At 37.7% G+C, this 24,899-nt stretch overlaps 1 protein-coding gene across 2 annotated transcripts in view; it reads right to left on the bottom strand.

The window, feature by feature from the left end:
- The window catches only part of Spata16 (spermatogenesis associated 16), a 333,223-nt gene that overhangs the window by 298,450 nt on the left and 9,874 nt on the right, over nt 1–24,899 (bottom strand). Inside the window, exon 2 of one of the 2 annotated variants that reach the window (XM_045130002.1) lies at nt 3,026–3,144. The exons of the other annotated variant lie outside the window; for it this stretch is intronic. The gene's annotated coding sequence lies outside the window, so the exon portion shown is untranslated. The remainder of the gene's footprint in view (nt 1–3,025; nt 3,145–24,899) is intronic. 2 annotated transcript variants of the gene reach the window in all.

The raw sequence follows: 24,899 nt of genomic DNA on the forward strand, positions 1-24,899 counted from the left end.
CCCTCTTGAAGGAATATTTTTAGGGGATACCCAAAGACATTGAGTAGAAAAAATCTTAGGTGCCAGGGAGATGTTCAGTGATTAAAGGCACTTGCTTGCAAAGCCTGCCAACCCAAGTTTGATTCCTTGGCTACCCACATAAAGCTGAATAGGCATTCACTTGCAACAGCAAGAGACCTGGGCATGTCTATGCATATGTGTGCATTCACACAAACACACATACATGCAAATAAATAAAAATTTAAAACAAGAAAATTTCTTCTATATATAAAAAATGGAAAAATAGACACTGAAGATAAAAAAGACCAAAAAGACAAAAAGGACACAGGCATTTCTGTATCAGTTACTTTCTTATTTCTGGGAGCAGAGTCAGCGAAAAGAAGGAGAGTTTACTGTGGCTTACAATTCCACAGGATGCATCATGGCAGGAGCAGTACAGTAGCATCACACCAGCAGGAAGAAGAGAGCAAGAGAGGCTGGGCTGGCCTGTAACACCGCAGAGTCTGATCCCAGGGTCATACTTCCTCCAGCAAGGCTCTGACCACTGAAGGCTAAGCAGCTTTCCTGAACAGTGCCACTAGTTAAGGATTAACTATTCAAACACACACGTCTATGGAAAACATTTTACATTCAAGCCACTACAAAAATCCATGTCTATTAACTTCCTCAAAAAGGCAGGTGGTCTGGAGCTCATTATAAGGTACACAGCTAACCTGCCTAATAGACTTGAAAGTCTAAAGAAACTGCAGCTGCTTCCTCTGAAAAGCTCCCAGAAAAGTGAACATCATGTTTCCTCTTTTTTTTTTTCTATTAATAATGAAGACCAAGTTTAAGAAGCTTTAGGGATAACTATTGCTCACAACAGACTAAAACAAAAGGAAATAACTTTCAACTTAGTGTGATATATAGCCACATATTCGAGTCTACTGTATTAATATGTCTATAGTAATTGCATTAATATGATATGTAATATCCAGCATTCTCTACAGCACTAATGTTTAAAGTCTCTAACAGTGTTTTGAGTCAAAGGTTTCTTCATAATAATTCTGCTTCTAGATCTGCTGCAAAAGATCAAGTGTCCTAAGTTCTAATAATTAATGAGTATAGCTAGCTCCTATTTCCTAGGAGTCCGACTTAACTAATTTAGGCATATTCATTCCTGAAGATAAGCTGTTTCCACATTTTGCAAAGAAACTAAGGGATAGATGTTGAGTTGCTTCTCCGAAGTTTCAATGCTGGTCTTTAGTAGAGCCAACCCATTCCCATGGCTATTTCCTCCCTGGGACAGTGACTGTCTAAATCCTACCTCCAGGCCCTGCCTCCATTGTGTATTATCTTCTAGGGTAGCTAAGCACTCTCTCTCTCTCCCCCCACCCCTCTCTCTCTCACACACACATAGTCAGACTACAATAAGAGCAGAAAATAGCAACAGCATCGCTCAGCCTGGGGGTATGATAGCAATGAGATAAAGGCTAACATTTATGATTCTTTTTATCTATAAGGACAGTGCTCCTACTCAAGAAAAAGTCAGGAGGGGAATCTCAACGCTTTGTACTTTGCTAATACTGTTGACCTTGTTCCTTTGTTTATTTGAGAGAAAACAATTTGGCTATATAAGACCTTTAAAATAACCTGAACTGAGATCCAGGGGTCCTTAGGGAAAGTAAATGAAAAAATAAAATGGCTGTAACCTTTGAGGTACTTTCTTCATTCCTACCACTGTAGGTAGCTGTTATGAGAGAAAAGGTTTAAGGTTATATGTGAACATATTTTAAAAAGCTATTATGATAGTGTATATTATTATCTCAGAAGAAGGATCAAATTTCAGGAGTTATAATAATAGCTATCTTGCATAGTAATTTGTAAAAGTTAAATACTAGAATATTTCCCTAGGGATTTCTAGTGACAGATTTGTGTTTCTAAAAGACCAGTGTCTCTGCCACTCTGCTTTATGCATGCTCAGTGTTAAGGAAGACCAATATGACTGAGAATCCCAGGTCCCACCACCAAAACTTTGCCTGAAGCAAGGTCCTCTTGTCACTGTCTTGGAATCATTGCTGGCTTCTAGCAGCTATTGTCTTTTGGGTTATTAAAGCAGGTATCTAGAACAATGAGCGGCTAACTGCTGGCCATTACTTGTATCTCATGTTTGTTCTCGAGCTACAGAGGATCTGGGGTAAGTGAAAATTAGTGTCAGCTTTCAGTTAAGATCTCAGGTGGATGTGTCTTCCAGACAGGCATCTATTCCAGTACATTTTTTTCAGTTGCAGAGATGCAGCTCTTGAAATTTGCTTAAATCTTAAAATACCTACATGTAATTTTCATTCTCACAACAAACTATATAAATATGAATAGCAAATGTCGGTAGGTGAACTGTTCCAAAAATGTGCTCCCTATCTTCCAGGTTTCTTATGTCAGCTCACCATCTATTTCAAATATCAGAGGCTAAAACTACCAGGGTATCTGCAGTTGGTTGATGTTGGTAACATTTTTAACATCTACAGTAGCACTGCCTGCCTGTGAGTATTTGTTTCCTATCTCTTAAACACATGTAAATGCAGTTTTTGAGGGCTGGGGATGTGGCTCAGATGGCAGAGTACTTGCCTAGCATGCACAAAGCTCTGGTTTGGATCTCCAGCACTGCAGGAAATTGGGCATCATGTCTGATTCCTGTAATCCTAACTCTCTTGAGGTGGCAGCAGGCATATCAGAAGCTAATGGTCATGTTAGGCTACATACAGGGTCTTAGTCCAGCCAGCCTGGAAGATAGGAGATTTTGAAAGAAAAGAAGGATGAGAAGGAGACTTTTGAATATGTCTGTATTAATCCGTAAGCCTTTCTAGAAAAATCATAATGTCTAAGTTCTCGGTAGATTTATATAAGCAACAATAATAAGGGAAATGAATGTGGTATACATAGAATACACAAAGGGATTAAGTAGGTAAGCAACCACTTAGCTTTCTGAGATCTGGAAAATGTATTCCATTTTATACAAGGAACACCAATGTAAGCCCTCCTTCCATACCTGAATATCAGAGAATGTCCCTTAATGGGCAGGCTGAAAAAGCATGACCTAGACCATCCAATAATTTATAGTGTTGGCTGCAAATCTTGTGAGGTTGACTTCAGATGTAGAGGATGTCCCTTTAAAAAAAAAAAAAAAAAACTACTACAGTTTTTGTTTTGTTTTGTTTAGTTTTAGTTATAAAATTCAATTAAATGAGGTAGAGTTCAAGGCTTTCACTACCAGCCCAGCGTATTTTCCTTATTTATCACTTCTTAAAGTTAAGTTCAACTGTTTTTTTTTTTTTTTTTGGCAGTACTCAAGATTAAGCGTAGGGCCTCACAAGTGCTCAGCAGGCACTCCATCACTGAGCTAGACTCCCAGTCCTGACCCGATTTAATTCCAAGAGATGTTCATTTTTACTCTATCTCCTAAATGCAAAATAAATGTGTTGAAAATCTATCAAAACAAATTTAAAATAGAAGGGACTGGATGTCAATGTCTCTATTCCCACCCTCATTTACCTCCCCTACCCTAGACTGGAATTCCTAGACAGAAGCTGTCATCTGAACCTTCTCAGAGGACTCTTGGAATTTATAGTAATTTTTAAATCAGAGTTATGCCCGAGAAAGTTATTCCTCATAACAAGCTCTCTAAGCAGAAAGGTACTTTATTTATCCAGACATTAGCACAGTGTTTTGCATGAAGCAGTCATTCAATCAATGTTGATCTTACACACGTGATGAACAAAGGCTAACATACATCTTTAGAGAAAACGAAGCTGGATTTTTTTTTTTTTTTAATCAGTCCTAGAGAATGAACCTTGGGAATACAAGGCAACTAGCTCTACTACTGAGCTATAATCCCAGCCTTCTTCGCACTTATTTTAAATTTGTGGACAGAGATTCACTGATTCCTAGGCTGGTGTTGAGTTCACTTTGTAGCCCAGGCAGGCCTTGAAAACTTGAAATCTTCCTCCCTCTGTCTCCCAGTAGCTGTAACACTAGGACCTGCTACAGTTAGACTTGTTTTACTAAAGTATGGCCAAAACTCTGAAAAAGTTACTCTGAAAGGTTTTAATAGTTTCTGTTTTGTTTTGCTTTAATTTGGTTCTGGGTAAAGTACACTTTCTTCTTGGATTATTCAAGTGAGTCATGAAAGAACCAGATTTAAACTATCTACCTCTTCACTTTTCTTTAGTAGTCAAGTTGATTAACATGACATTAGTCAGTGTTCGTAAAGCACCAAGCTACACTTCAATCTTTACTTCAGTAAAATACTTTTAGAGAAGACTATTAGACAATCATCATGAATGTCAAAGGAATATTATTCTATAAGAGTGCCCATTCTTTGATTTAGAAGAGCACTATAAAACTGATTTCCTCATACAGACATGCTGAAAAAAGATCTCCAGCAAGTATTGATATGAAACATTAGAGCAAGGCCCAAGTTCTTTTAATCAATTCAGACATAAGAAACAAGGAGACACTAATGCCCAATCATTCCCAGCAGTTAACCATTTTAGATGTATTCAGGAGATTTTTCAACACATTAATTTTTTTCCTTCAAGCATTTCATCAAGCTTTCTCTTCTATGTGGGAGTTTGTATTGGCTCTTAGACCCAACTGGTGGTTTTACATGGCTATTAGTAACACAAATTATTTATCAGATTTTCTCTGTAACAGGCAGTTCAAACATGGGCAATTCAGAAAAAGAGAATTTTTAAAAATGTGCTCTCTCAAACATTCAACATCACAGTTGCTATGGTTTTCTTTCTTTCTATTTTTTTTTTAAAGATCTAATTTTAACTTGCTGTTAAATGTAACCAAAGAGACATTATAAGGAACAACACCTTGCTTGTTAGTCTACCAGTACACCTTGATATTTTTTTAAAAAACATGCTACAAAATATGCCTTCTATATAATACATATGAATTTGGTACTTAAGCTATAAATAAGGTACTATGCTAGGAGGTATACGGGGTACAGGGGGAACATGGGCAGGGCAGATGTGTTGATAAAGAAGTCTTGCAATGTAATGCTCTTTTACTTGACTGCGACTGGCTAGAGGTGGCATTGTCTCACAGTCCATCCTCTGTGGTGTTGTAGTTTCTTTACAGCCTGGAACATAACAGGTCTTTCATACACATTGGTTATTACAGAGAAAGTGTGCTCTAGCAGCAGTAACAGACATACTTCTGTAAGAACACAGGACACATGCAGTCCCAAGATCTCTGGAAAAGGGTTTTTGAGAAGGGGGAGTAAGTATTCCTATGCCAGCAGTTTCTCTTCTCTCTCAATCAAGTACCTTCACAAGAGACGTGCCATTACTGAAGGAAGAAGTGGATTTGGCTTACAGCACTTGTTAGGAAATAAAAATAAAGGTATATCATAGATTATGATGTGCAAAATAATGACAAACATCAGGCACTCTCAGTTTAACTCACTGGGCTAACTTCTTTCTTCCTCACAACTCAACTGAATATATTAGCCTTATTTTACATTTTACTAATTACAAAATCAAGAGGTTAAACAATGTGAAAGATATCAATAAGAGAATTTACCATACCTGAGACTTGAACTCAGGATATCAGATGTCAAATTCTATGACATATGGATTCTTTTGTACTGTTCTTTCCCTCAGTTGATTGAGACTTGTACTTCCCTAATAGTAAAAAATTGCTTTCTTTTTAAAATAGTATAATCAGGTATTTAGCTTTACTACTGTTCTACCAGATGAAACTCCCTTTAAAATGACAAGGTAAACACAATTTATGGTTCACTACTTAAATATAAGAATGAAATTTGTTGAGAAAAGTCTAACAGATTGTAAGTGTTTTTAAGATCTTTAGTTATAAATACAACTGTGGTCCTATTATATTCCAGCCGTCATTAAATTCTGAAAAAATTATATGAACATAAAACTTCCACATGATTCAATTCCAGGGACTTCAAATGTGATGTTGCCAAACCATTTGCTGATTATGAAGTCACCAAATGGGAGTAATGCATTAAGGCAACTGTACTTTGTTGTACCAGTACACTGTGAACATTTTTCACACTGTGTCAGAGAGGGCTACTTTACAGTGGCATTATGTAATGGGAAGAGCATTCAGTTTGGAAGTTGCAAGAACAATTTGAATTCTGGGTTGGTTATTCATTAACTGTGTGTCCTGAGAGAAACTCCACAACTTGTATAAGCTTCATTTTTCCTTAGCTCTTTAATTTGCTGATAAAGTTATTAATTTGTAGACTTTTATATTTTATTTCTTTAACTTTTGGATAGTGAAAATTCTTAACATATTCCAATTTCCTTGATTAGTAGAAGGATAAAAAAAAAAGACTCAAGCAGGCTAAACAATCTATTCCTCACTAATCAGACCTATAACTCATCTTAAAGCACTTCATTTCTATTTTCTCTGCCTTACTCTGTTACCTCCTACCACTGTATAAAATGTAAACGATTATGACATTTGCCATTTCTAACTAAAGAAATCTATATTGGACAATTTATCACTTGGTTTCTAGAGACTAACAAAGTTAATAAACAGTAAGCATGAAATGAAGGCTTTTAAAAATACTTGAAACTATGCTTTACTTAACTAAGTTGTTCTCAAACCTGTTTTATAGTGCAATCTACCAACATGTAGGAACTCCATCTTTAAAAATCCAAACTTTTTATTTAAAATAATATTAATCTTAGAGAAAACTTGTAAGAATAATTTCAAGAACTCAAAATTACCCCCTAGGCAAAAAAAAAAAAAAAAAAAAAAAAAAAAAAAAAACCTCACTGGATAAAAAACAATCTCTTTAACAAGTGGAATTGGTACAACTGGATAGCTACATGCAGACAATATAAACTAGATCAACTTCTTTCACCCTACAAGAAAATCAACTTGAAGTGGATCAAAAATCTTGGCATCTGAAGTTCAATTGCAGTGGCTGGAGGCCTTGGCATGCCAATTCTCGCCCCCCCTCCCCCTTCATTAAAAAAACAAATCAGGGCTGGAGAGATGGCTTAGCAGTTAAGCGTTTCATTGTGAAGCCTAAGGACCCGGGTTCAAGGCTCGATTCCCCAGGACCCACGGTAGCCAGATGCACAAGGGGGCACATGTGTCTGGAGTTCATTTTCAGTGGCTGGAGGCCCTGGCATGTCCATTCTCTCTCTCTATTTGCCTCTTTCTTTCTCTGTCTGTTGCTCTCAAATAAATACATAAAATTAAAAAAAATCATAGCACAAGACCTGAAACTGAAAATGCTAGAGGAAAAACACTTCAAGATATAATCACAGGTAAGGTCTTTCTGAATAGGACTCCAGTTGCTCAGAAAATAAAGCTAACAACAAACAAATGGATCTTGGGAAATTTTAAAAAAGCTTCTGTATAACAAAGGAAGCAGTTAACCAAGTAAGAGACAGCATACAGAAGAAATCTTTGCCAGTTATACAGCAGAGGATGAATATCTAGGATATACAAAGAGCTCAAAAAACCTAAACAACAATAAAACCTCAATCACAAAATTGGGAACTGAACAGAGTTCTCAAAAGAAGCACAAATACCCTATAAATATTTTAAAAGGTGCTAAACACCTGATTCTGTTAAATAAATGTAAATTAAAACTAATTTGAGCATACAATAGTGTGAACAGCCCTAAAAAGTACATATGTATCATCTCCTTCCAGGCTCAGGGGACATCACATAAGAAAACGGGTAGAAAGCATGACAAGCTGGAGGATGACAGCAGTGTTGTGGAACACTGTCTTCTGGATACAACATGGCCATTATAGTCATGAACTCACAGCAACTATGGGTTTATGTACAAGACTGGGACTATCACATTTTATCATGGATGGGGGAGTGTCTCATGGAACCTCACTCTTCCCTGAGAAGCTATTGGAAGTTAATGGTTGCTGGGAGGGTGAATCATATTCAGTACTGTAGCTACTGCTAAGTTACCCATCCACCTCCTATGCTTATACAAACAATCCTAATTTAACTCAGTGTGTTATAAATTAACACAAATACATATGAAAATAAGAAGGGGATTGGCTGAGAAGAAGGTGTTAAGCAGAAGTGGGAGGAAGAGAAGAGATGGGGGTAAATATAATCAAAACATAACATATACATGTATGAACCCGTCAAAAGTAAAATAAAACAAAATAAAAACAACCAAAAAATCCCTCCACTTTTGAGACTCCATGTCAGCCCTGTCAGAGTAGCTAGCCATCATCAAGAAAACAAATGCTGGTAAGGGTGTGAGGAAAGAGGAATCCTTATTCACTGTTGGTGGCATTTTAAACTGGTACAACCATTATGAAAATCAGTGCATGTTTCTCGAACAGCTAGAAACAGAACTCCCATATGACCCAGCTATATCATTTAGGCATATACCCAAAGGACTCTACACCCTACTAAATACTTGCTCCATCATGTTAACTGTTGCTTCCTTTACAATAACAAGGAAATGGAATCAGCCTAGATTTCCATCAACAGATAAACAGATAATAAAAATGTGGAATTTTATTCAGCCATAAAGCAAAATACAACTAATAAATTTGTAGTAAAATAAGTGGGACTGGAGAATGCCATATTAAGTAGAGTAACAGATTAAAAGAACAAACATTTTTATATTTTCTCTCATATGCACATCTTATCTTTGAACTTTTCTATGTGTGTGTTTATAATTGAGCAATTATGTGTAAATTACAGAAAACTAGAAAGATACCAGTGAAAGAGGAAAAAAGAGGCTTCCAAGAAGAAGGGCAGGGAAGGCAACAGAACACATGTAATATGAAAGTCAAAAGGGAAATACTGGGGGTGGAAAGTTTTAGCAGGAATGGAGGTCATAGAGATGGAGCAAAACAGAGTTGGGGCAAGGTTGGCTAACACTAAATATAAAATGGTATTTATGAAAATGACAAGAAAAATATTCAAAATGAAAATTTAATGCAATGGCCTTTATGATTGGTCAGAAATAAATAAGAATTGCCCTTTATTAGTATTTATCAATATTAAACATTGTGGTATTTGGAATTCTGTATGCAGTGTATGTATGTGGTACATATACATGTGTAGAAATACTTGTCTACCCATATGCATGTATGCAAAGTGATTTAAATGTGAATGTGTGTCCCTCATAGCCTCTGAGATTTTGATTAAGGTTAAGCTTCCTATTTAAGTCTCCAACAACCTGCTCTGATCCAGGAGGTGTCACTGGGGATAGACCTTTTAGTCCAGCCCTAACGTATGTCTGGCTGTTCGAGTTTGCTGGATTATGATGCTATGCATCAGTGGAAGTGGGCCAGCCTATTCCTCCATGATGAAGCTTACCCTGGATTCTGTAGGCCTGAAATAACCCTTTCCTCCATAAGCTGCTTCCTGTTAGATGCTTATTCCAGCAATGAAAAACTAATTGCAACAGAAAATTAGTTCCATGAATGGGGTTGCTGCTGAGCTAAATCTGACCATGTGGGTTTGGGTCTTTTGGAACTTGGTGGCAGACAGAATGTGAAAGGTTTTGGTACATTGGGCTGGCCTGAGGCGGCTTGCAGTGCTATAAGCAGAACTTGATGGGTAGTCTAGTGAGAGTTTGAAAGTGATAAATACAGAGAATTGTAGATTGTGAAGACTTGGTTTACAAACTTTTAAAGGGGAAAGGGAGAACTTTCTCGGAATTGGGTTACTGGCAAAAAGGCTGGCTACCTTTTTCTGCCCATGTCCAGAGAGTTTGATCCAGGTTGAATGTAAAAGAAATGAACAGGTATGCCTGGCAGAAGTGCGAACTAAAAGATATGAAAGATGTAGTTTAATCACAGGGAAAAGTCAAGCAAGTCTGATGTTAAAGGCATAGAGGCTAGTTTTATGTTACTTATGCTGTAATTGTTAAGTTGATTTCCCATATTAAGGATGAGCCACAATTTTGCATTGAAACAATGGAAATGATGCCCTTAAGGTGAATCATTGAAAGGAGTTGGCTTGAAGGAAGACTGGTAAATAAGTACACTGCTTTTTAAAACTTTTTAAAAGATTTTATTTATTTATTTTACAGAGAAAGAGGGAGAGAGAAAGAGAGAGGTTGGGGGGGGAGAATGGCCACACCAGGACCTCCAACCACTGCAAACGAAGTACAGATGCGTGTGCCCCCTTGTGCATCTGGCTAACATGGATCCTGGGGAAATAAATCAGGGTCCTTAGGCCTTGAAGGCAAATGCCTTAACCACTAAGCAATTCCTCCAGCCCAGAAGTACACTGCTTTTTAAAGTCAAGTTTTACCTCGCCCCACCCCCACCCTCAGATTTACAAACTGGCTATGCTTCACATCTGGTGTTGGTTTTAGAAGCATAAAAAATGCAGGGAAATGGATCATGAAGTGCAACATAGTTTTATATTTTAGAAATGGCTCCTTGGTGATGTGAACCTTAGTTGTTGGAATACCCATTTGGAGGCCTAGTAAGGCCATTATATGAAGATCAACTGGTTCCAGAAGCCACTGCTGAGATGTGGCATGGGAAACAGAATTGAAAACCCTGTCTTGGAGGATAAGTAAGGCCATCACATGGAGCTATAGAAATGAACCATAGTTTGAAGTGTGGACCTAAAGATGTTTTGAATATAGCAGGCCTGTGGAATGGCTGGCATGAAAAGCCACTAAGTTGGGATGGAATTTTCCCTGAGCTATTCAGCCCAGCTGGAGGGACAGAAATGGAATCCAAAGATTTGCTTTTTATCACTGGTTATGGATGTTGGACTTGAATTACAGATGTTTGATGTTTACCTGCTGTATATTAGTTTTAAATTGTACCAGTGTCTCCTTCTTATGCTTTTTTACAATGGGAATGTTGACTCTGTGTCAGAAGCATATAACTTATGTTTTGTTCTTACAGTGCTCACAGCTATGAAAGCCTTGGATCTCAGATGAGACTTTGGATCAGTGTTAGCTATGATAAGAACTACGGGTACCTTTGAAGTTTGACAAACAGCAATTTGCATTGTGAGATGCTCATGAGTCTACAGGGGCCAGGGGCAGAATATAGTGGTTTGAATGTGAATGTACGTTCCCCATAGCTTCAGTGATTTCTGATTAAGCCTGAGCTTCCTACTAAGTCTACAGGAGCCTGAACAAGGAGGTGTCACTGAAGGCAGATTTTTTTAGTCCAGCCCTAAGGTGTGTCAGAGGGCACTTGGAGCTCTGGCTGTTTGTGTCTCCTGGCTGCTGATGGTATCATTTCTGTGGATGTCTACAAGTGAGCCAGGGTCTTCTGCCATGAAGATGCTTCCCTGAATTCTTTAGCCAAAAATAAACCCTTTTCTCCCATAAGGTGCTTTGAGTCACATGCATCCCATCAACAAGAAAGTAACTACAACAGTATGTGTGTATTTATATTATTTATTTTTCCAAGCTATTTGAAAGTAGGTTGCTTGCATCATACCTTCTTTCTTATGGGATAAAATATCTGACCAGAAACAACTTACTTAACGCAAGATTTATTTTGACTTACAGTTCCAGGGGTATTCATCAGAGTACAGAAAGCATGGCAGGAGTAGAAATCCAGTGTCACATCATCGAGTCAGCAAGGAGAAAGAAAGAGAGAAAAAACAAATGGAGGGAGGGAGGGAGGAAAAGAGGGAGAGAGAACAATAGAGTATGAAACAGAGAGAGAGAGAGAAAAAAGAGTAACACAGCAAATAAGACCAGGTTGTTATACCACAAGGCCTGTCTCCAGAGACACATTTCCTCCAGTAAGGTTCCATATCTTAAGAGTTCTACAAATTTCTTCAGTAATCATCAGTAATTCCACTTCACTGAGATTAAACACATGAGTTCATGGGGGGCATTTCATTCAAGCAAACACAGTATCTCATTACCCCTTAATACTTCAGCACACATTTCATTTAACCAAGGATATTTCTCTACTGCAACACATGACTATCAAATTCAGGGTTGTTGATGTTGACATATAATCATGTAGTACAATCTATAGTCACTGTTCCACATTTGTGAGTTGTCTCAATAAAGTCCTTCCAGTGTTTTCTTCCTCCAGGGTAATATACATTTCAGGGTAATATGATGAATATAGTTGCCTCTTCTGTTTTACAACAGTTCTTTAGTTTTTCCTTGACTTGTATGACTTTTCATTTTTGAGGAATCCTGCAATTTTATAGAATGTATCTGAATTTAAGTTTATGTGGGGCTGGAGAGATGGCTTAGCAGTTAAGAAGCTTGCCTGCAAAGCCAAAGAACCCAAGTTCAATTCCCCAGGACTCATGAAATCCAGAAGCACAAGGTGGCGCATGTGTCTGGAGTTTGTTTGCAGTGGCTGAAGGCGTTGCTGCGCTCCTTCTCTCCTTCTCTATTTGTTTCCCCCTTTCTCTCAAATAAATAAAATTAATTAATTAAAAAATATTTTAAGGGTTGGAGAAGTGGCTGAGCGGTTAAGGTGCTTGCCTTCTAAGCCAAAGGTCCTTGGTTCTATTCTCCAGGGCCCACGTTAGTGAGACGCAGAAAGTGGCACATGCATCTGGAGTTCTTTTGCAGTGGCTGGAGGCCCTGGCATGCCCATTCTCCCCCCCCCCACCTCATTCTCTCTCTTTCTGTCTTCATGTTTCTCAAATAAATAATAATTTTTAAAAAATCTTTAAAAAATTAAATGATGTACTGTTCTAAGGGACTTCCACATGCAGGCGCCAGCCCACAAGGCTTTCTTTGGTGATGCCAATTTTGACGAATATGGACAAGATATTATCTCCTGAACCTTGTTACAGATTTCTCCCTTGAAATTTATTCAATCTGTGGGAAGACACTTTGAGGCCATACAATTCCCTTGCTTTCTCATCAAACTGTCTTCTCTTCTTTGAACATCCATGGATGATTCTGCCTGAACCTACCTAAACTATAATAATTAAAAACTGTTGATTTCCTTTCCCACTTTGTAAATTCTCTACACAAGGTGGTTATTATGAGGTTAAATATACCATGTGTAAGATGAAGGAATACTGTCACAAATGGGATATAACTGATCTGTTTTTCCAGTGTTATCATATACTCAACCAGAGTCCATTATAAATTTAAATAGGAACACCAAGGATAAGGGATAAAAAATATATATTCACAATATATATTCACCCATTATATATATGTAAACTACTTATACTTAGTACATAATTCTATGATATGTATGTCATATATATATGTGTATGTATGTATGTATGTTTGTGTGTGTGTATGTGTATATATATATATACCTGTGTAGATAGATAGATAGATACACACACACACACAAGTTTATATCACTCATCTCCATGCCTTACCATAATTTTGGTTTGATGTTTTTCTAAAGATAATATAATCAAGAAATGCTTAATATACTCACATAGAACTACTGGAACTTGTATATATTTGTTCTGGATAAACAAAAATAATTCAGCTTCCTACTTGTTCTTTAAAGCTACTAACATTTTAAGATTTCTTCTGAACCTTTGGTACAAGTTGTGATTTTTATTTTGTGGCAATACATTTCAATGTGGGAGAAATTAACTTTGGAATTAAGAAAGAGGAGATATCAAAATAATTAGGAAGTATTTTCTTCCACTTTATGAATCATGTTTTGATCATATTTAAGGAAGACTTTCAGGCCCACTGGGGTTGAGAAATATTTTAAAACTGATTGTGTATTAATCATCCACTAATATTTTTCCAACTGATTTAAGTAAAAGAAAGCCATGAGGTCTAAAGCTCAGCTTCAACATGAGACAATGCCTGGGTAAATGAAAATTAGCCACTGTGTCACCTGTTGGTGAAGGAGAGTTAATCCATCATGGAGGAATAGTTTAGAATCACAGGAAGCATCATTAATTTTCTATATAAAATATTCAGCATTTAATTGAAAGATTATTAATTATTCAAAATCCCCTATGATCACAATTAAAAAAACAAAGATAGTAGAAACACATGTGTGAACGTGATATTGAAGTAATCTAAGGAACTTTAAGTAATATATTCAAGATGGGAAGGAGGAATGATAAAGCACAGTACTTGAGTCCATAAGAAGGATAAAATGAAAACTTCAGCACTGAGAAGGGTACTACCAGAAATTAATTCATTAAATAAACTAAACAACAGATTATACACACCAGCTTACACATTTGTAAGCTCAATAAAGACAGTAGGAAATATATGAACTTAAGAGAAGTAAAGTAATAGGAAAAATACACAAAGTGTTTCAGAGATGTGAAAAGTTCTAACCTAGTGTTGCAGTCAGGTTCACACTGTTGGCACAAATCATCTGACCAAAAGCACCTTTGGGGGCAAAAAAAGAATTATTTTGGCTTACAGACTCTAGAGGAAGCTCCATGATGGCAGGGGAAAATGAGCATGAGCAGAGGGTGTATATCACCCACAGACCAACATCAGGTGGACAATAGCAACAGGAGTGTGTGCTCAACACTGGCATGAGGAAACTGGCTATAATACCCATAAGCCCACCCACAACAATACCCAGCCTCCATGAGGCATTAGTTCCCAAATCTCCATCAGCTGGGAACTTATCATTCAAAACACCTAAGTATATCAAGACAACTGAATCCACTTTTCCACCCTTAGCTCCCATAAACTGATAACCAAGCATGGTGTAAAATGCAATACATTCAGTCCAGCTTTAAAAGTCTTTATATTTTTAATCAATCCTAATCATGTTCAAACATCTTCATAATCTAAGGTCTTTTAATTGAACCATAATACAAAAAATCCCCCAAAACCTATACGGACACAGAGTAAACATTCACACTGCAAAAGATAGCATTGGACCAGCAAAGAAATATTCAACCAATACAAGATTTCAACAGGGCAAATACACTCTCTAGCTCCAAGTCCAAATGACTCTACCTAGTCAGTGACAAATCTCCAAGTCCAATAATTATAACCAGAAACAAGTCTCTAGAGTCCCAATTCCACCCCTCCAGCTGGGCTACTTATACTCCTTGAAAACTTCACCTGGGGCCAGCAGCTCTCCTTAGCAGCCATCTTGTGGTACTGGCACCACAACTGGGTCTCCACTGCAACCCACGGTCCATCCTCATGGCTCCATCATGTCTCCGGCAGGCATCCAGCAAACCTGCTTCACATTGCCCATGTCTATTTCCAAAACACAAGGTCATTCTGCAAATTCAATGACCCTCTCTTTCCTGCATTTCTCATACTCCATAATATCATGTGGGGTGACAATTTGTTAATACAGGGGGAATAAAGCAGATTTTGAAGAACAGGACACTCCTTGAGCAATCAGGCCCCTTCAAAAGAGTCTACATTCTTCCTGTTGACCAACTGCAAGTCAGCAGTCCTAAAGTCAATGGTTGTAACAACCTTTCATACAATTGCAGTATAGCAGGCAAAAGCTTCAGCCCAAAGATTTCTTTCAGTGCCATATCCTTCTGCACACAACAGTCCACTTCTATGACATGCAACCCTGTACAAATTCTCAGGACACAGGCATAACAGCAAGCCTCTCACACAAACTGCATCTATCCCAGTCCAGGAAAAGCCCTTCCTCACCTTCACAAGCCAAACTTCATAGTCCTTAGTTCTTACTGCACTCAGGTGTTTCAACTCTGACCAGAATAGTCCATCTGTACTTATAGCACTGAAAGGCATCTCTTAGGGCACTGTTTCAAATCATTCCATGTTCCTCTTGAAATATCAATTCCAAAAGACCAAAACCACATAATCAGGTGGCTAGTAGCAACCTCACTCTTGGTACCAACTTTACTGTTGCATTCAGGTTCGCATTACTGGTAGAAATCACCTAACCAATAGCAGTTTTTTGGGCTTAAAAGGGTTAATTTAGGCTTACAGACTCGAGGGGAAGCTCCATGATGGCAGGGGGAAATGATGGCATGAGCAGAAGGTGGACAATAACCCCTGGCAAACATAAGGTGGGCAACAGGATCAGGAGAGTGTGCCAAACACTGGCACAGGGAAACTGGCTATAATACTCATAAGCCTGCCCCCAACAATACAACCCTGCTAGGAGGCTTTAGTTCCCAAATCTCCATCAGCGGAGAACCTAGCATTCAGAACACTTAAGTTTATGAGGAAACCTGAGTCAAGCCACCACACCCAGTGTTCTTGGACCCACCTAAAGGCCAGAGTGAGAATAAAGTAAAATAAAAATATGACTATTGATGACTTTTCTTCCTCATCAGTCTGTATAGCAGCAGAAGAATGCATTCAGTGGAAGGGGATGCCAGCAGCATGAGGCCCTGGCATGAGTCCATGTGCATACATACATGTACACACACATGCAAATGAATAATTTTTTAAATGTCATCTTCAAAAAATAAAAAGTAAAGGCTGGAGAAATGGAACAGAGGTTTAGGCACTTGCCAGTACTTGCAAAGCCAGTACCACCATGTAAAGTCTTATGCACAGACTGGCACAATCATATGGAGTACATTTGCAGTGGCAGGAAGCCCTTGTGTGCTAATATTCTCTCTGTGTGTCTCTCCTTTCAAATAAATAAATATTTTTTAATTTTTTTTGTTTTTGTGAGGTAGGGTCTCACTCTAGCCTAGGCTGACCTGAAATTCACTCTGTAGTCTCAGGGTGGCCTCAAACTCACAATGATCCTCCTACCTCTGCCTCCTGAGTGCTGGGATTAAAGAACTGTGCCACCATGCCCAGCTAAAATAATTTTTAGAAAGGTAAATGTATGAGAATATGCATATACACATAAATGCTGTCAATTTTCGGTCTGTTAAAAAAGAAGAGAAATTTCTGTGCAAGGTTTAAAATTTATGCATAATAAAAATAAGTCACTATTATACAAAAGATGGGAGAGGGTAAATGGTTTTAATAGTATTCTAAGGCTTGAATAATTTTATGTATTTGATAAATACAATCATTTTATTTAAAAGTTATTGTGTTGGAAAGATTGCTTATGGCGCTTGCTTGCTTGCAACCCTGATGATCCAGGTTCAAGTCCCCAGTACCTACATAAAGCCAGACTCACAAAGTGGCTCATGTATCTGAAGTTTGTTTGCAGAGGAAAGGGGCCCTGGCACACTCATAATCTATCTATCTTTCCTTTCTGTCTCTCTCTACTTGCAAATAATAATTTTTTTAAAGTTGTGATAAAATTTTCATGTAATTAATAGGGTAAAACTGAGGAATGATAAAAATATGTAACGAATTAATGCAGGAATTATAATTTATTTATTAATCTAGAAAGATAATTAAAAAGACAAAATAAGGGCTGGAGAGATGGCTTAGTGGTTAAGCGCTTGCCTGTGAAGCCTAAGGACCCTGGTTCGAGGCTTGGTTCCCCAGGTCCCACGTTAGCCAGATGCACAAGGGGGCGCACGTGTCTGGAGTTCGTTTGCAGTGGCTGGAGGCCCTGGCACGCCCATTCTCTCCCTCTCCCTCTATCTGTCTTTCTCTCTGTGTCTGTTGCTCTCAAATAAATAAATAAAAAATGAACAAAAAATATTTAAAAAAAAAAGACAAAATAAAAGGCAGATTGGAAAAGGGTAAATAATAGCCAAATGTACCAGCAATAATTTTGAGATTTAAAAGTATTAAATGCCCATAGGCTAGAGAGATTGCTTAGTGGTTAAGGTGCTTGCCTGCAAATCCTAAGGACCAAGGTTTGATTCCCCAGACCCCAGATGTAAACCAGATGCACATCATGGCACATGCATCTGGAGTTTGTATGCAGTGGCTAGAGGCCCTGAGGTACCCATTCTCTTTCTGTCTTTCTCTTTTCCTCTCTCAAATAAATAAGTAAAAGTATTTAAAATAAATAAATAAAAGTAATAAATGTCTAAGGTTGTTAGACTGGAAGAAAAATACAATCTTCAACTCCATTCTGCATAAGAGACATATGCCTTAATTACAAGAACAGAAAAGTTGAAAAAAGAATGCCAGAGGGCATATCCTACAACCATTAACCAGGATAACGGAATGGCTTTATTAATATCAGAGTATACAGCATGGAAATAAGGAATATGGGCCAGTTACTAACTTACTGTCTTTCAGCTTCAAGCCCACTATTCTCCTTGTATTGAAATACTGGAACTGAACTCTGTAGGCTTCATTTCAATTCCTCCAGCTGGCTGGAAATTGGGCTCTGCCAATACAGGGTGGTGGAGAAATAAAAAGCTGGCAGGCAGAGAAATGCCTTTCCGTATTTCGAATGTTCTGTTTCCATCAGCAGGACACACATCTGTCTACAGGGTGTAGGGTGTTTGCTGTGGTAGCAGCTTCCAAAGCTCCACGGACGTGTCCTCTATGAGAGTTTCTGTATCACCACAGGGAGCTACTTTGCCCATTCAGGGCAAATGAACCACATCCCTTGCCAGATACACCCTTTCCTGACTTATGGGAAATCCTCTCAAATTAAAGTTGACCTGCTTCCTCATGTTTCCTTATTTCTAGGGATACTGAAATCCATTCAGTTCTATTCCCATCCTTTCTAGTAATTAACAACTTCTTTTAAAAATATCATTTATTTATTTATTTGACAGAGAAAGAGGGAGAGAGACAGATTGGGTGTGCCAGGGCCTCCAGCCACTGCAAATGAACTCCAGACACATGCACGCCCTTGTACATCTGGCTAACATGGATCCTGGGGAATCGAACCTGGGTCCTTTAGCTTTGCAGTAAAGGTCTTAACTGCCAAGCCATCCCTCCATCCCCAGTAACTTCTTTCAACGAGTCTTTATTGTAAATCTGTTTATGGCAGCTGTCTTCTGGCTAAACCTTTGGGAATGCACAGAATACTGTCCAATGATGAGGGAAGTGAGCAAACAAGTAACACTTTTAACTGCGCATTGTCACCATGGGCTTTAAATTACATATGACAAAAACTGAGAAAAAGAAAAACAAGGAAAAACAACAAACCTCTAATTAAAGCCATAGGTTACCTATTCACCAAAGAGAATAGATTTTCAGAACAAAAAGAAAAAGAAAAGAAAAGAAAAGAAAAGAAAGAGGAAGAAGGAAGAGTAGGTAGGGAGAGGAGGGGCTTGAGAACATGGATGTTCTCTGCAAGACAAGTCACGAACCTGATTAATTGACACTATGTAGAATTTTCAACAAAACACTGCAAAGAATATATTTTTAAAGTGAATGTGAAATCTTAACCAAAATTGAACATGGCTCACTTATGAGTGAAGACCCAACAAATTTTGGCTTTACATTTCATGCACAAATGGCCAAGAAGAGCCTTTGTTAACCTTGAAAAAGAATAAAGCAGAGGACTTAAAACAGCCAGACACTGGGAGTTATCAGAAATAATGTGATGGCAATTATGGTTGCTTTGATGCAAAGATAAACAATTAGACCATCTGAACAGAATAAAAAGTCCAAAAATAGATTCTCACATGAATGGTCACTTAATTTATGACAAATTATCCTGGCAGAATTATGATGTTTTTAAAAAGTGATGCTAGGTTTTGTGAAATGCCAAAAAATTAAATTTGAGTCAAATTTTACAAGATATACAAAAATAGCAATTTCAAATGCATTATGCAACTATATGTGGAAAATAACATGAATGCGTGAGAAAAGAACATCTTCTTGACTGGGGTAAGAAAAGATCTCTACCAGGAGTGGTGACACATGCCTTTAATCCAAGCACTCAGGAGGCAAAGGTAGGAGGATCACCATGAGTTCAAGGCTACCCTGAGACTACATAGTGAATTCCTGGTCAGCCTGAGCTACAATGAGACCCTTCCTCAAAAAAACAAACAAAAAAAGATTTCTTAAGCAAGGCATAAACAGAATAAATGGAATTAAATTATTATTATATTATTAAGGTGAACTTCCCAATCTGTAAATCCAAACTCCAAAGTTTCAAATGTTTCAAAATTGGAAACTTTTGGAGAGCTGACAAAATTCCGCATGTGAAATATTCCTCATGTGATGAGTCATACACATACATGCACTAAAAATATTGTATGACATTAAAGGTGTATATGAAACGAACAGCTTCAAGTTTGGACTTGAAAGTACCTCCATGTGATATCTCATTATGCATATATAGTATATGAAAATATCAAAAACTGCGAAAAAAATGAAACTGAAAACACCTTTGATCCCATGCATGTTGGATAAGGGATATGGAATCTTTAATAACTTGTTCATCAAATGTATTTCAAAGATGAATAGGTAATTCATATAATGGGAAGAATATCTGTAATGTATATATCTGACATGGACTTATATTCAACATATATAAAGAACTTTCACAAATCAATATGATATGGGCAGATGACACAGTAGAGAAATGGCCCTAAAATACTAACAGATATGTCACAAAAGAGCAATATCCTTATGGGAAGGTTAATAACTTCATTACTCATCAAAAATGCAAATTTGGGGGGCTGGTGAGATGGCTTAGCTAACCACTAAGGTGCTTTACTGTGAAGCCTAAGGACCCAGGTTTGATTCCCCAGTACCCACACAAGCCAGATGCACAAGGTGGTATATGCATCTGGAATTTGCAGTGGCTGGAGGCCCTGATGTGCCCATTCACTCTCCCTGTCTCTCTATTTTTCTCCCATCTCTCTCTCTCAAATAAATAAACAAAAAAAATTTTAATTGAAAAATGCAAACTGAAATCTCACTTTGATAGTCGCAACAAATTCACCTGCATAGGTAAAATGAAAATGATAAAAATAACAAATATTAGTAGCATAACTGAAAGTCTTACAGCATATATGAAGACAGGTTCCATCACTTTGCGATACTGCATGGCAGCATAGAATTCCTACCCTGTGTCTATGCAATTCTTTCCTATTATGATTTGCAGAAATGCACAGATATGCTTAATAAAATACACTTGCAAAAGTGTTCCCAGCAGCATCATTCATAATGCAACTGCCTATATTCAAAATATCCATTGAGTGAAAAGTATAGTACATTGTACAATATTATAAATATTATGTAGCAAGGAGAACAAGTGAACTGCAAATTTTAGTGACTACATGGAAGGATTTCACACAATATTGAAATACAAGAAGTTGGATACAGAAGAGTGTATAAAATGTTATTAATTTAAATTAAGATCAAAGGCAAGTAAAACTATCTTATAGTGTAAAGCACTCAGAATGAGGTAACCCCTATAATAGCTGGTAGCTAGATGGAGCAGGTCTTATAGGTACCATCATTTTTCCACTTGAGAGCTGGTTAGTCATGTGTTTACTTGATGAAAATATCACTGAGCTATATACTTATAATTTATTATTATACATTATATATCATTAAGTATAGATTATGTATTACTTAACAGATTTACATAAACAAAATCACAGGTCAGGACAGCTTGAGATTTAACATATTACAGACCCTAAACACATGTCTCTACTTTCTTACCTACAGTTTCTGAGTTGACTGAAAATAGGACACAAGTAAGGTCAGGCAGTGTTGTTAGACAAAACTCTACAGGAGGACAAAGCCACACAAAACAAGTGTGATGCTACTGAGTTGCTTGGAAATTATTAGATTGCATATGGTGGTCAGAGATTTGATGACTACGGAGCCTGGAAAAAAAAATCAGTGGCTATGAATTTGTTTGCTTCTCATCACCACAACTGTATAACTTTGGTTAGGAGAGTTTTTGCAAAAGTCCTGTGTCCCTAGCATTCAGTATGATATTCCCTTCGCATCACTTAGTCCTGTTAGTAAATAGAAAAGATGAGGAAGTTACCTGAGAGAGCTGGACTTTGCTGAACCTTTTCATTAACCTTGCCCCCAACACTCCACATGGTAGCATAAAAGCTTCTGGCAGTTGACCTGGGCCTATGTTTCTACAGGAGAGAATCAGATAACTGTGATTCATCATCCATCATTGTCCTCTGAAAAAGTGTGCACGCACACACACACACACTCCTCTCTCTACAGACCAGAGATATGAAATGTGGAGATCACTAGAGTATTCTAATTCTTTTCTTCTACACCTTAATCTTAAGTTTCCAAATGTCTGTGCAACAGGGATCTGAGGCCATAATACAGTGTAGATTTGCTCCCTATATCTTCATGTTAACAAGGTTGGGCTGATTTCAAACAAGTTAAGTGCATACTTTTTGGAGGAAAAGAAGGGTAACAATACAATGTCTTCCCAAGCTATGACTTAAGTGTTCTTTGAAGACGGTCCCAGATTCTTCTGCCTGAGTGCTGGCTAATAGGAATTTAAGGGAGACCTGATGAGAGAGCACTGGAGCATTCATGCATGGGGAATCTGATGAACACTCACAATGTGGACTTTCCTACGGAAAGTTATTCTCCTGTAGAAACATAGGCCCAGGTCAACTGCCAGAAGCTTTTATGCTACCATGTGGAGTTATTGTCCTTATAAGTATTAAGCCAAAGGTTCCTGAGGAAAAAGCTAGATTAGTAATTTAAAGTCTGTGTTTTTAAGGATATTTAAAAAAAAAAAACTGAAATAATTACATACCATCCCTTCCTGTAGAAAGACACTGAATTTTTGTAAAATTTAGATCCTGTATGCTGGTGTTTACTTGTGAAATATGAAATGTGCACAACTTATATAAGTTAATCTAAAATAAACAGCAGGATGGGACAACTGGTTCATCTATGGGAAGGAACTAGCATCATGAGTATTGATTTCTATTCTGCAACTATTATACTAGTCTTCCTGAAATATTTGCTTTTAAATGGTCCACTTAAAACCACATCAATTTTCCACTTGCCATGCAATTCTAGATTGCACTGTGACGTCAGCTTTCGTTTCTAGCAATTAAGGTTAAAGGGACATGTTCACTTATCTTACGTCAAATCAGCTCAATTATCCGTTGAAGATGCTCAAAATGTCAAACAGGTTCAAAAATGCATGTGCCCTGCACATTTCGTAATATTTGTACATAGGTTAATACAGATGTGCATCATATGACATTACATGTAAACCAACTGAGCCCTGAAAGCTTTCTAAAATGTACAGCTTAAAAGGTGAATCTTTACCCTTGGGTTATTTTACAACAGTCTTTCCTACCACACCAGAAATTTGGAATTATGCTGATGTCATTAGCTTCTCACTTTCCTAATTTACAAAAAGAGGTTAAAGACAATCTTATTCAGCTGTGCACTCTGTGCAAGATATGCCCACTGAAGCAATAGTGGCATACCTGTTATGGAGGTAACCAGCCATTTTCTGATGGATTTAGGTCCTGCTCCACATGCCTGGCATGGTTAATCTACCCTAAACCCTGTGTCTGAGGAGGTCACAGACTCTAGTAGGGAAGCTGTTACTGTTTCATATTTTATTTTACTTTACTATTTTATTTTATTTTACTTTATTTTAGGGAGACAGAGAAAGGGCATGATAGGGCCTCCTGCCACTGCAAATGAACTCCAGATGCATGTGTCACCTTGTGCATCTGCTTTTAGGTGGGTCCTAGGGAATCAAACCTGGGTTCTTGGGCTTTGCAGGCAAGCATCTTAACTGCTAAGCCATCCTTCCAGCCCTTACCGTTGTTTTACTAAATGGACATGATATGTTGTCAAATTGCCTTCTAGATCATTATATTTATTGTTATAGATTAGTGTTGCAGTCATCTCTGCCATAAGAGCTTCTTTGTGCAGTGGAATATGGTTACTACAGAAACTCATAGTTGGTCAAAGTGCTAAAGATAAAGTGACAACTCAGCCACAAATTGGACACCTTTACCACTCCCTCCAAGGTTCAGAAAACATTATGGAAGAGGAGGCTGAAAGAGTGAAAGGGGCTGGAGAGATTTCTTAGTGGTTAAGGCACTTGCCTGCAAAGCCAAAAGACCCAAGTTCAATTCACCAAGACCCATGTAAGCCAGCTGCACAGGGTGGCACATGTATCTAGAGTTCAATTACAGTGGCTAGAGGCCCTGGCATGCCCATTCACTCTCTTCCTCTCTTTCTCTCATTCTCTATCTGCCTCTTTCTCTCTCTTAAATAAATAAATAAAAATAAATTTATTTATAAAAAAGAATGAAAGAGTCAGAGGGTGGGGTAGAGTGTTATGAACGCTGTCTTCCAAGCATGCCTGTGGTACTCATGACCTTTCAGCAGTGATGATTATTTGCATAGGACCTGCACAAGATTGTGCCCAGCAACATCCATCATCATGAGGTAGGGGGTCACAAGACCCTGATCCTCCCTGAGGTTTTATAGGCAGTTAATAGTTGAGGGGCAGGGGAGAGACATTTTCTTCAATGGTACAGGCACTGGTAAGTTGCTATAATGCTCCTGTAAACTCCCTTCACCCATGCCCTTGCAAACAGCTCTAATTAAATTCACTAGGACACACACACACACACAGACATGAAAGCAGAAGGGGACTAGTTGAACCCAGAAAGCAAATCAGTGGGAAGGTATATGAGGTGATAATGGGGGCAGTGAAAGGGTACATATGATCAAAATACACTATACATATATGAAAGTGTCATAATGAAAACCATTATTATGTATGGTTGATATGTTAGTAAACCTTTTTTAAAAATAGAGTTGCTACAAGTTTGAGATTTCACCCACAGAAAGGGGTTATAAAGACAGTATCTGCTTCATATACCGTCATAGGTGAAAGTTGTCTGATAATTGTGTTAAATGAATGAATGACTATTATTGAATCAACATTGCAATTTTTATTATTTCTGTTATTATTGCTCAGCAATTTAAAACTATTAGACAATTAGGAAATGTGATTTTTATTGGACAGATGGTTCATGTACATTCATCATGTGTATTTTGAAATTTAGCCAGAGATGTGAAAAGTTATAGTCTCTATTCTGGTGATCTTTGAGCCAGATTGCTATAATATTTTATTTTATAACATCGTTGAAAATGCCAGCAAGGCTGCTTATGGGTGCATAATGTTACAACTTGAATGTTACTTTCCAAAGAGATGACTCAA

Source organism: Jaculus jaculus, chromosome 11, assembly GCF_020740685.1.
Source record: "Jaculus jaculus isolate mJacJac1 chromosome 11, mJacJac1.mat.Y.cur, whole genome shotgun sequence".
Classification (NCBI taxonomy): Eukaryota; Metazoa; Chordata; class Mammalia; order Rodentia; family Dipodidae; genus Jaculus; species Jaculus jaculus.